This window comes from Mytilus trossulus, chromosome 6 (assembly GCF_036588685.1).
Source record: "Mytilus trossulus isolate FHL-02 chromosome 6, PNRI_Mtr1.1.1.hap1, whole genome shotgun sequence".
Taxonomy (NCBI): domain Eukaryota; kingdom Metazoa; phylum Mollusca; class Bivalvia; order Mytilida; family Mytilidae; genus Mytilus; species Mytilus trossulus.
The window spans coordinates 42,896,188-42,910,853 of record NC_086378.1 but is presented as its reverse complement, the minus strand read 5'-3'; the positions used below and the strand labels follow the sequence as shown (position 1 = coordinate 42,910,853).

Genomic DNA, 14,666 nt, shown 5'->3' with positions numbered 1-14,666 from the left:
GTGAACCTTTTTATCTTTTGTGGTACAACACTTTTGCTTAGGCTGTGTTTTTTCTAGATTGTATTTTTAAATACCAGAAATATAAATAAAAAGATGTGGACTGTCATTGAGACAGCTTCCCAATTGCAAAAAAAGCAAATAAGAGGTACAATAGGTGTTTACTATGCAATATGGATTTGCTTGTTCTTGAAGGCTGTTCTACAACGTTTGGTCTCTGGTGGAGAGTTGTCTCATTGACAACCATTACATATTTTTTTTATATAGAGAGCAGCATACAATCTTTAACAATGTCTATATATAAGACAGTACTGGAAAATGTAGAAACGCTTTAAGGTATAATTAATATTTCAAGATTGCTGGCTGTGGAGGGTAAACACTGCTGTGCCCATATATCATAGGCTAAATGTAGCTGTTGATTTTTATGCCCCTCTCTTAAGGGCATTAAGCTTTTTATTCTCCGTGTCCATAGTTCTTCCATCTGTCTCTTTGTTCATATGTCTGTCCCTCTTCAGGTTAAAGTTTTTGGTAAAGATAGTTTTGATGAAGTTGAAGTCCAATCAACTTGAAGTTAGTACACATGTTCCCTTTTATATGATATTTCTAATTTTGATACCAAGTTAGTGTTTTGACGGTATTTGACCCTAAGTTCAGGATTCACTGAGCAACTGAGAAAAATAAAAGTGTGGGTTGGGCATCCCTGTATAATGGACACATTCTTGTTTTCATTAAATAAGAAGATATGGTATGATTGCCAAATGAACAACTAACAATGAATAGAAAATGGAGCAGATTTAGCACATTTAAGAGGTATATAATATACAAGGTTATAGATATTGTAACCCGGACTGTAACCTCGCATTTGTGCGCATGCGCGACCGGAACTGGGCGGATCCGGTAATTTCTACTTTCACTTTTTGAAAAAAATCTCCTATGTGGAGATAGATTTGAACGCTTTTATTTACATTTATCTGCGAAAGAAAATACACGTCGTGCTCAGTTGCTGAAGTGGCTCTCTTTCTAGTCCTTAAGAGCACACATAACAAAAACATGTGAATGGTTTGCAAAATAATGCATTGTAACAATGAAAACATACATGATCAACTCAAAATTCAAAATAAAATTTAAACTAGGAAAGGAGGCTTCCCCCCCCCCCCCCCCCCCCCCCCCCCCCCTTCCTTTTCCAACTACAAAATGTGATCTGGTTCAAAAGAGTCCGACAATAAATACTTTTCATTTGTAATTATCATGTCAGTGTTCATAGGAGGTGACCAAATGATTTCTTGCGGCGTCCAGGAAGTTTTAAAAAGATGGATACGGACCAAGCATGTATAATATGGGGACAGATCGAGGACCTTTATCGGGACTCCAGGATCTGGTGTTTTTAGGCTCAGGATTTCGGGATCTATAATGAGATACGGGAATTCTATTTTTGAATTTCCGCATGTCAGAATTTAAATTTATTTTCATGTATAGGACCCCTCCTACCCCTGGTCATGTATGAGGGTGATACTTGTAATCCCTGGGAAATCTGGAAATCACAAATAACTGTAAAAAAAATTTGCAAATGACGTTTATAACAGTAGTTTTGGGTGCATGACTATAAAAAAGTACACATTCCTTTAGGTGATATCAAAATCAATTAATTTTGACACTGTCAAGAGTGGATAAATATGGTATTGCAAGAGATTAGGTGGTGAAATCTGTTTCACTGTCTTCATGTCGTCACAATGGGAATTTCAGATTAAAGCCTGAAAATTTGACGTCATAATCAAATATTGACCAATGAACAACTAAGATAAAACTAACCACACCTAGATTAAATGAAAATAATCATCAGGGTGGGAATGCCGTCGAAAAAATCTTCACAATAAAAAAAATATTTATTTTTTATCACCAATGTAAACATATATTACCATTGCAAACATCTATCACCAGTGTATATATCTATCATCCTACTGTTTTTATATGTATCACCAATATAAATATCTATCACCTCACTTTATTTATCACCACACTCTATATCACCAATATATTAAAATCTCCACACTGAATATATCTATCACTACTCTATAAATCTATCAACACACTATATAATCATCACCATTCTGTATTAATCACCACTTTGTACAACACTGTATATCTCTATCACCATTCTATCACTACTCTTTATATATCTGTCACCAGACTATATATCTATCCCCACACTTTATATATCCATCACCCTACTATATATTTGTCACCATACTTTATATATCTGTCACCATACTTTAAATATCTGTCACTATACTTTACATATATGTCATTACACTTTATATATCCATAACCTCACTAAATATATCTGTCACTATACTTTATATATCTGTCATTACACTTTACATATCAATCACCAGACTCTGTCACCACACTTTATATATCTGTCACCATACGTTATATATCTGTCACTATACTTTATATATCTGTCATTACACTTTGTATATCTATCACTACACTTTATATATCTATCCCCACACCTTATATATTTATCACCTCACTATATATATGTCACCATACTTTACATATCTGTCACCAGACTTTATATTTCTGTCATTATACTTAACATATCCATCACCACACTTTATATATCTACAATCATCTCACTATATATATATCCATCACCACACTTTATATGTCTGTCACAAGCCTTTATATATCTGTCACCACACTTAACATATCCATCACCACACTTTATATATCAATCACCTCACTATATATATCTATCACCTGATCACTTTATATATCAATCACCTCACTATATATATCTGTCACCATAATTTATATATATGTCACCACACTTTATATATATGTCACCTCACTATATATATATCTGTCACCATACTGTATATATCTGTTACCATACTTTATATATCTGTCATTACACTTAATATATCCATCACCTCACTATATATAACTATCACCTCACTTTATATATCTGTTGCCATACTTTATATATCTGTCACTAAACTTCATATATCTGTCATTACACTTTGTATATCTGTTCCCATACTTAATATATCTGTCACCAGACTTTATATTTCTGCCAATACACATAACATATCCATCACCACACTTTAAATATCAATAACCTCACTATATATATCCATCACCACACTTTATATATCAATCTCCTCACTATATATATCTATTACCTCACTTTATATATCTGTCACTATACTTTATATATCTGTCTTAAACTTTATATATCATTCAACACACTTTATATATCTGTCACCATACTTTATATATCTGTCACTATACTTTATATATCTGTCATTACACTTTATATATCAATCACCAGACTCTGTCATCACACTTTATATATCTGTCACCAGACTTTATATATCTGTCACTATACTTTATATATCTGTCATTACACTTTATATATCTATCACTACACTTTATATATCTATCCCTACACTTTATATATTTATCACCTCACTATATATATGTCACCATACTTAATATGTATGTCACCATACTTTATATATCTGTCACCATACTTTATTTATCTGTCACTATACTTTATATATCTGTCATCACACTTCATTACACTTTATATATCCATCATCTCACTATATATCTGTCACCATACTTTATATATATCTGTCACCATATTTTATATATCTGTCACTATACTTTATATATCTGTCATAACACTTTATATATCCATCACCTCACTATATATATCTGTCACCATACTTTATATATCTGTCACCAGACTTAATATTTCTGTCAATACACTTAACATATCCATTATCACACTTTATATATCAATCACCTCACTATATATATCTTTCACCTGATCACTTTATATATCAATCACCTCACTATATATATCTGTCACCATACTTTATATATATATCACCACACTTTATATATCTGTCACCTCACTATATATATCTGTCACCATACTTTATATATCTGTCTCCATACTTTATATATCTGTCATTACATTTTACATATCCATCACCACACTTTATATATCCATCACCTCAATATATATATCTATCACTTCTCTTTATATTTCTGTCACCAGAATATATATCTATCCCCACATTTTATATATCTATCACCTCACTATATATCTGTCACCATACTTTATATTTCTGTCACCAGACTTAATATATCTGTCACTATACTTTATATATTTGTCACCATACTTTATATATCTGTCACCACCCTTAACATATTCATCACCAGACTTTATATATCCATCACCAGACTTTATATATCCATCACGTTACTATATATATCTATCCCTACATTTTAAATATCTGTCACCACACCTTATTTATCTGTCACCAGACTTTATATATCTATCACCACACTTTATATATTTGTCACCACACCTTATATATCAATCACCAGACTTTATATATCCATTACGTTACTATATATATATATATCTATCACCTCACTTTATATATCTATAACTACACTTTATATATCTGTCACCAGACTTCAAATATGATCCCTACATCTTTTAAGATATCTGTCACCACACTTTATATATCTGTCACCACACCTTATATATCTGTCACCAGACTTTATATATCTATCACCACACTTTATATATCTGTCACCACACCTTATATATCTGTCACCATACTTTATGTATCTATCACCCCAATTAATTTATCTGTCACCACACTTTATTTATCTATTACCACACTTTTAATATCTATCATCACACCTTATATATATGTCACCATACTTTATATATATGTCACCACACTTGATATATCTGTCTCCACACTTAATAAATATTTCAGCACACTTTTTATATCTGTCACCAAACATTATATATACATCACCACACCTTATATATCTATCAACTCACTTTATATAACTGTCACCACACTTCATAAATCGTTCACCACACTTTATATATCTATCACCTCACTTTATATATCAATCACCTCACTTTATATTTATCTCTCACTAAACGTTATGCATCTATCACCCCCTTCTTCATTTATCACTACACCATTCATCTGTCACTACACATTTTATATCTGTCACCATACTTTATAAATCTGTCACTACTCTTAACATATCCATCACCATACTTAATATATCCATCAGGTCACTATATATATATCTATCAACTCATTTTATATATCTATGACTATACTTTATATATCTATCATCAAACTAAATACATCTATCACCACACTCTATATATCTGTCACCACACTTTCTAAATCTGTCCCCACACTTTATATATATATATATCACCACCCTTCATATATCAATCACCTAACTTTCACCTAACTTTATATATATCTGTCACCACACTTTATAAATCTGTCACCTTTTTTTTTATAATTTGTCACTACACATTAAATTTACATCACCTCATATATCTATAACCATACCCAATATACCACTTTTTATACATTTGTAACTACACTTCATATATCTTATGACCTCAAATTATGTATCTATCACCACACTTTCTATTATCTATCACCACATCTTATATATCAATCACCTCTCTTTATACATCTGTTACTACACTTTACATATCTATAACCCTACTTTCTTTATGTATCACCTCACATTCTTTATATATTACCTCACTTTCTTTATCTATCACCACACTTTTTTTTATTTATCACCTCAATTTTTATATCCATCACCTCATATGATATAGCCATCACCACAGTCTATATATTTATCACCTAACATGATATTTCAACTTCATTTATCTATCACCACCTTCTATATACATATCACCTCAATTCAATTTATTTTTTTCTATCCCCATACTTAATATGTTTGGTTCATCCTCTTACTGTATAAGGCTATCACAACTCTATGTGTATCTGTTAAAACCATGTTTATACCAATTTGAAAATGTATATAAGCATACTAATGATTAATGTATATGTACAGCAATCTGTGTATGTTTGCTGAAAACTAAAAGTGATTCAGTTCGGCATCTTTCATTGTAACTATTTGTTTTTCAGTATGGTTGATTATGTTGCACAATCATACACATTTCAATTTTGAAAAATATTATTGTCATCGTAGAAAGGACTGGTGTTTGTGTGTGTATCTTTTCAAAAAATAGGTAGGATTCTTATTGCTATAAAGAGATATTTGAAAAACAAACAGAACATATAAAAGCACACCACATGACTGATATCTGTATAGTATATAAATACAGCCTAGCGATATATGTAGGACTGTATTTGTAGAACACCAAATTGAGAAATAGATATTTATGACAACACTCCACATATCTATCACCACTCTGTATAATTAATCACCTTACTGTATATATCTATCACCACTCTGTATCATCAATCCTCATAATGTATATATCTTTCACCACTCTGTATCATCAGTCACTATATTGTTTATCTCTATCACCACACTAGACATCTATCCCAACTCTGTATCACCAATTACCATACTGTATATAGCTATCATCTCTCTGTATGTATCTATCACCACTCTGTATCATCAATCCTCATAGTGTATATATCTTTCACCACTCTGTATCATCAGTCACCATATTGTTTATCTCTATCACCACACTAGACATCTATCCCAACTCTGTATCACCAATTACCATACTGTATATAGCTATCATCTCTCTGTATGTATCTATCACCACTCTGTATCATCAATCTTCATAGTGTATATATCTTTCACCACTCTATCATCAGTCACCATATTGTTTATATGTATCACCACTGTGTATCATCAATCACCACTCTGTATCATCAATCACAACATTGTATATATCTATTATCCCTCTGTATCAGTTTTCACCACATTGTATATATCTATTATCACTCTGTATCATTAATCACCACACTGTATATATCTATCACCACTCTGTACTATCAATAATCACACTGTATATATAAATAAATGTGGTATAAATGACACAAACATTAACAAATATAGGTCACCATACGGCCTTCAACAATGAGCAAACCCCATACCCCATAGTCAGCTATAAAAGTCCCTGATAAAACAATTCAAACGAGAAAACTAATGGTCTTATTTATGTAAAAAAAAATGAAAGAAAAACAAATATGTATCACATAAACAAACCACAACCACTGAATTACAGGCTCCTGACTTGGGACAGGCACAAACATATATAATGTGGCGGTGTTAAACATGTGAGCGGGATCTCAACCCTCCCCTAATCTGGAACAGTGGCATAATCTAGTTTCACTCTATCATTAATCACCTTACTTTATATATCTGTCACCACACTGTATATATCTATCACCACACTGTATATATCTATCACCACACACTATATACATCTATCACCTAACTCATCATATGTCACAACACTTTATGTATCTATCACCACACTTTATATATCTATCATCACCCTTTATATACTATCATCACACTATATATATCTATCATAACACCTTATACATCTATCACCTAACTGATCATATGTCACAACACTTTGTATATCTATCACCACCCTGAATATATGTCACCACACTTTGTATATCATGTCAGTCTATATAAGTAAGACCTCATTTTATTAATATACCACCTCAGTTTATATCACCTTATTTAATATATCTATCACCACACTGTACATCTACCACTACATTTTATATCTCTATCACCTCACTTTATACATATAGCACCACACTGTGTATCTGTCACCACACTTTGTATATCTATCATCTCACTTTATATATCTTTCACCTTAATTTATATATCTATTTGCTCATTTTATATATATATGACATCCCTGAAAATATTTTCTTGACCTCACTGTTGATAATTTTTCACCATATTTTATATATGTATCCCCCTCCACATATGTATCTTTTAACTAAATGCACTGCTTAAATCAATCACAACACCATTGCTATATATGTCATCACACAGTATATATATATATATATATCATCCTTTTGTTTATATATCATCACACTGTATATATCTTTATACTATTCTGTGGATCCTTTACCTCACTGTACATACACATAATCCCACTATAACTAAGTCCACACTTATCACCTATCTATATCTTTTTATCACCATCATATCATATTTATAGTAACACAATGATTATATCTATCATCATTATTTATCTATTTTTCACCAGACTGTATACTATAACTTGTTGTATCTTCTATAAGTCAGAGAAATGTACTGGTCATTGTATAATTTACAGTGGAAGGAGATATGCAGATATGCAATGTCCACTGATATATGTTTGTATAAGCTTGTATACTTATCATGTAGCAATAATCAAATTGATTATTTATGTTTGTGTTCTTCTTACAGAAATACCATACAACATTTTGCAAGGATTTAGAGTTCATTGGTGAAAATGGAAGAAAGGACATGGGTACATCTAATTTTAAATGAAATAACAAGAATAGTTAAATGATTTACAACCAAGCAGGACTCAGCAATAGTGATGGTAAAGTATTTTTAGAAAATGATACTCCAAAAAAGATATATACAGTGTGGTGTTTAATATATTCCTCCATTGCTACAGTCGCTGCATTCATCACCACACTCTCCATATATATCCCAACAGTCTCAATAGGTACCCCCATACTATGATTATCTATCACTACAGTCTCAATAGCTATTCCCATACTACAATTATATATCACTACAGTCTCAATAGCTATTCCCATACCATGATTATCTATCACTACACTCTCCATACTGATGCCAACAGTCATTATGTATATATCATAATAATCTCTATGTATATCTCAGGATAATACAAAAGCTTCCCTTTTACTTTATTTATCAATCACCTCACTTTATATATCAATCAACACACTCTCTATATATATCCCCATACTCTCTATATCTATCCCAAAAGTCTCTCTGTATATCCCCACATAATAAACACCTTAGATTACCTTACTTTATTTATCAATCACCTCACTTTGTGTATCAATCACCACACTCTATATATATATCCCCACCAACCGTGCAAGGGCTGTATAGCCAGTCAAGGTCGTTAGAAACTTCCATTTGTTTGTTATATATCCCCAACTCTCAATATCTGCCTCAAAAGTCTCTCTGTATATATTTCAACACAATAAACAACTATCACCTTACTTTATTTATCAATCACCTCACTTTATATATCAATCACAACACACACACTCTCTATATCTATCCAAAAAGTCTCTCTGTATATCTTCACATAATTAACACCCATCACCTTACTTTATTTATCAATCACCTCGCTTTATATATATCAATCAACACACTCTCTATATATATTCCCATACTTTCAATATCTATCCCCTCAGTTTCTATGTTTATGACCGAATTATAAACACATATCACCTTACTTTATTTATCCATCACCTCACTTTATATATCAATCACCACACACACACTCTCTATATCTATCCCCATACTCTCGTTATGTATCCCCACAGTCTCTATGTTTATGACCACATTATAAACACCTATCACCTTACTTTATTTATCCATCACCTCACTTTATATATCAATCACCACATACTCTCTATATCTATCCCCATACTTTCGATATCTATCCCCACAGTCTCTATGTTTATGACCACATTATAAACACCTATCACCTTACTTTATTTATCCATCACCTCACTTTATATATCAATCACCACATACTCTCTATATCTATCCCCATACTTTCGATATCTATCCCCACAGTCTCTATGTTTATGACCACATTATAAACACCTATCACCTTACTTTATTTATCCATCACCTCACTTTATATAACAATCACCACACACTCTCTATATCTATCCCCACACTTTCGATATCTATCCCCACAGTCTCTGTGTTTATGAACACATTATAAACACATATCAACTTACTTTATTTATCCATCACCTCACTTTATATATCAATCACCACACACTCTCTATATCTATCCCTATACTCTCAATATCTATCCCACTAGTCTCTATGTTTATGGCCACATCATAAACACCTATCAGTTTCCTGTTTTTATCAATCACCTCACTTATTATATCAATCACATCACACTCTCTATATATATATAATATGCCCATACTCTCCATTTCTATCCCCACAGTCCCTATGTTTATGACCACTTTATAAACACCTTTCACCGTACTTTACATACTTTCACCTCGCAAAAATTATCAATGACCACACACTCTCTATATATATCCCCATACTCTCTAGAACCCAGAAGTCTCTATGTTTATCTTCACAACATAAACACCTATCACCTTACTTTATTTATCAATCACCTCACTACATATATCAATCACCACATACTCTCTATATATATATCCCTATTCTCTCTTTATTTACCCAAAATTCTCTATGGATATCAACACACAATATATCATATCACCTTACTGAAAATACCAATTACCTCACTTTGTAAATCAATTGCTCATTTTATATGTATCACCTCACTCAAAATATCTATCAGCTCACTGTTAATATTTTCACCTCAATATATACACTATGTCTTTCACACCACTGGGTATATCTCTCAACTTCCAACTTGAAAGTGGATATGAGTATGATAATAATCCATGTTTCTGTACAGAAATCTGTTTATGTTAATTTAGATTTTAAACTTAAAATGACTCAATGTGACACCTATCATTGTTATTATTTTTTTTCTTCAGAAAAGTGAAACAAGATTTTTGATAGATAGAAATTAGAAGAAAAGGAAAAGGTAATCTTCATTGAAATTTAAAGTAATATACATTTGTATGTAAAGAGTAAATTAGCAAAGTATTATACATACGTATGTAAAGAGTTAATTAGCAAAGTATTATACATATGTATGTAAAGAGTTAATTAGCAAAGTATTATACATATGTATGTAAAGAGTTAATTAGCAAAGTATTATACATATGTGTGTAAAGAGTTAATTAGCAAAGTATTAAACATATGTATGTAAAGAGTTAATAAGCACTTAAACAATCCTGGTTGAAATGAAATAATTTAAAAGAAATGTTTTTTTAAGGTATAACCGCTCCAACATGTCATGCAATATTTTATGTAAATATCATGTCAGGCATTTTTTCAGTAAAAGCAGCAAATATGATATACTAACTGGGGGTCAATGGTTGTAACATTCAAAATGAGTAAACCTTATAAATATATTGTTTCAGTGTTATTGCACTTGAAGCATTGTCTACAGTATACACCTGCTGGCACACACATAATGTATATACCACGACATATTATGTATCTACTGCAACACATAATATAATTATGGCCACATATAATATCTCCACCGCCACACATAATCAATCAACACACTGTGTATATATATCACCACATTATGTTTGTCTATCACCGGACTATTGTTTATCACCACACTATTGTCTATCACCACACTATGTTTGTCTATCACCACACTATGTTTGTCTATCACCAAACTATTGTCTATCACCACACTATCTTTGTCTATCACCACACTATCTTTGTCTATCACCACACTACGTTTGTCTATCACCACACTATGTTTGTCTCTCACCATTTTATGTTTGTCTATCACCACACTTTATATTTTAATCATCACAGTTGTAAAGCAAAGAAAAGTAATTACCCAAGAAAAAAATGATTTGAACTTTTCATTTAAATGATTGGTCGCACAAATGAATTGTATTTCTATAAGTTTTACATTTTGATACTGTCTTGGGATTCTGCCATTGCAATGATGAAACTCTCCTATTTGTCCTTAGATGGAAAACAAATGACAACTGTTTGGGACTTTTAAATTTTGTATTGTTTTGGAATAATTATTTATTCAACTGAACCATATTGTTATGTTTTAGGTTAAACAAGATTTAGTGCCTGCCACACAATTAAGAAAGAATGAGAGGCAAGAATGTCTACAGAACAGAGGAGATTATTTGTACTGCACTTCGATTTGTGTTTTAGTTATATTCAATTAGTATTAAAGAGTTATGTACAATAAATCATGTTATATTATGTTCTTTAAAAAATACTTTATGTCAATTCTCCTTCTCATGCTTGGTGTTCTTTGACAACATTGGATACTCCTAGTAAAATGTGACAAATGCATATCTTTTTTTAACCATTTTCTAACATGTGTATATGTAACAACTAGAAGATGCAGAAGCAGTTTTAATATACCTTTATACTTGATTACCCTTAAACTGAATGTAGCTCCTAGGAAAGTTAATGTTTAGAATTCTTTTTATAGGGGAGTCATATTCAGTTCCAAATACTTCTTATTGAAGGAGCTATTCCCCTTGGAAATATAAATTATACGAAAAATTGCATGGAAAGCCTTTTCAAATCTACATCATTCATAGGATTGCTACGAAATTTATATTGAAGGTTTATCTTAGCAAGTATTAGGGTTAGATTGAAATTCATTTCAAATCCACTATTTCACCATGAGTAATGTCCCTTGGAAATTAAATTTTATAGGAAATTGCCTTATACATGTTTTATATCAAATGCACTTTTGGCAATTACAGAATGATTTTACATCAGACTAAACTGGATTGATTTTAACCTACTCACTTTCTAAATGTGTTGTCTACACTAATGACATGGTTGGTTTTCTCCTTTGAACTACATTATACAATATGGTATGTGTTTTGCCATTGTTGAAAGTCTCCATTGGATAGTTATCTTCTTGATAAACATACCACATTTCAAGTTTTTAAGTTTTAAGCATGTGTAAAACAATGTTTAATTGAAAGATTACTTCAAGATTTTCTTCATGTATTAGAATAACGCATGATATGGGTATCCTTCCGTGACACAAATTAAGAACATGCAGAGCAAAAAGAATATGCTTGATTTGTATGAAGTAGAATAAAAAAATTACAGAGCTCCTAGGAAAAGCAGAAATGGAACGTTCCTGATCAAAGGCAAAAACACATCAAACAGAATGCATAAAAGTTGAAATAAATGAATGCTGAACTCCGAGGAAAATTCAAAAAGGAAAGCAATCAAATGGCAAAATCAAATGATAAATTGCATCAAATGAATAAACAACAACTGCTATATTCCTGTTTTTGTACCTGCATTCTCAAATGCAGAAAATGGTGGATTTAATCTGGTTTTATAGCGCTAAACCTCTGGCTTGAATGACTGTCGCATCAAATTCCATTTATTTAGAACAATGCTTAAAAAACGGACATATTTGGTATAATACCTGTCTCTTTACTGAAATGGTACAGACATTTTCTGATTTTGAAACTGGTGGCTTTAAACTAAACTGGTTTTATAGCTAGCTTAAACTCTCACATGTATAAAATTCGATTATATTGACAACAATGTGTAAAAAAACTTACATTATAGGTGGTTGTTAATCCACTCAAACTTATATGTATTGCATGTGTTCTTAAGTATTGTCTAATTGTTAGGTACGTTAGTGTGTTTTGCCTGTGGTTCTCCTTCACAGTCTGAATGTATTGTCTGTGGTTCTTTAAAGTTATCTGAATGTAAATAGTCTGTGGTTTTTAAAACAGTCTTTGTATTTCTATGGTTGTAAGATACATCTAGTCTTTTTATTGTCTGTGAATCCCATATACAGTCTGTATATGTTTTGTTTATGGTTATGAGATATAGGCAGTTGGTATTGTTTCGAATTCTAGGAACCAGTTTGTATCAGCTGTGGTTCTGAATATTTTTTTGTTTATTTGTATGTACTGAAACCATTGAAGAATTTATACAGTTGATTACTTAAAACTTGTTTGTTACTCAAAAGACGTTATTTCATAATTTAGGTAATACTTGGAAATTTATTATAAAGTGAAATATCTAATCCCGAAAGACATATGTCGAAAGAGTTGATCTCTTCATACTAGCATTGAGAAAATCAAGTCTTAATTATTCAAAGCAAAAAAATCATAAAGGTACCGTTAGATATTTTTAACTTGTTTGTAGTGAATGGAATCTACACGGTCTTTACTGTCTTTTGATAATACATGTTTGTTCATAACAACACATGTGCACGAGCAAATCTAAGGGTAATTGGGAAAAAATTACAAAAAATAGTCATGCGTTTATTAACTTTATTTGCCGAACATTGATATTCAGTTTTCATGAAGAAAATGTCCTTTGATAATACACTTTTGTTCACAACACACGAACAAATCTATGGACAATGGCGAAAAATACGAAAAACTACAGTCATGCATTTTATCTTATTTGCCGAACATTAATATACAGTTTTATGGAGAAAATATATAGCTAACATGATTTCGTCATAGTTCTTTACAAGTATATATGCCGTATGCATAATTTTCCTGACCGAAGTGGACATACAATTATTAGTTGCTGATAATAAATGGCTATTTATAAAACAAACTTCTACCATTTGATTGAAAATGTAGTATAGCGATTCAAAAAGTCACAACTATCAATCGATTTGAAGGGAACATACAGCAGATGCAGTTATTCAAAACCTCGCAGAAGTTAAGCTTGAGAGATGCGATCGATACCAAAGGGACTTACAAACTGAGACGTAGAAAATAAAAGGACAACGCCAGGGAAAAAAAAGAAAAAGACCAAATCACAAACACAAACAACAGTTTAAAAAAAAACCATAAAAAACCTGACGACTTAGCAACACAAACCACACCAAAAATCTACACTGAATATATCTTTTTCCGTGGGTGGTTTAGAATTAT

At 31.4% G+C, this 14,666-nt stretch overlaps 1 long non-coding RNA gene across 2 annotated transcripts; it reads left to right on the top strand.

The window, feature by feature from the left end:
- The first annotated feature begins 925 nt into the window (after positions 1–925).
- On the top strand, positions 926–12,010 carry LOC134723433 (uncharacterized). 2 transcript variants are annotated; one of them, XR_010108064.1, is made up of 4 exons: positions 926–1,056; positions 8,323–8,461; positions 10,668–10,717; positions 11,829–12,010. It is a non-coding gene; the product is annotated as an uncharacterized LOC134723433 (long non-coding RNA). The 2 variants fall into 2 exon arrangements; XR_010108065.1 differs by lacking the exon at positions 10,668–10,717 and having other exon boundaries at positions 11,829–12,004.
- Positions 12,011–14,666: the final 2,656 nt, after the last annotated feature.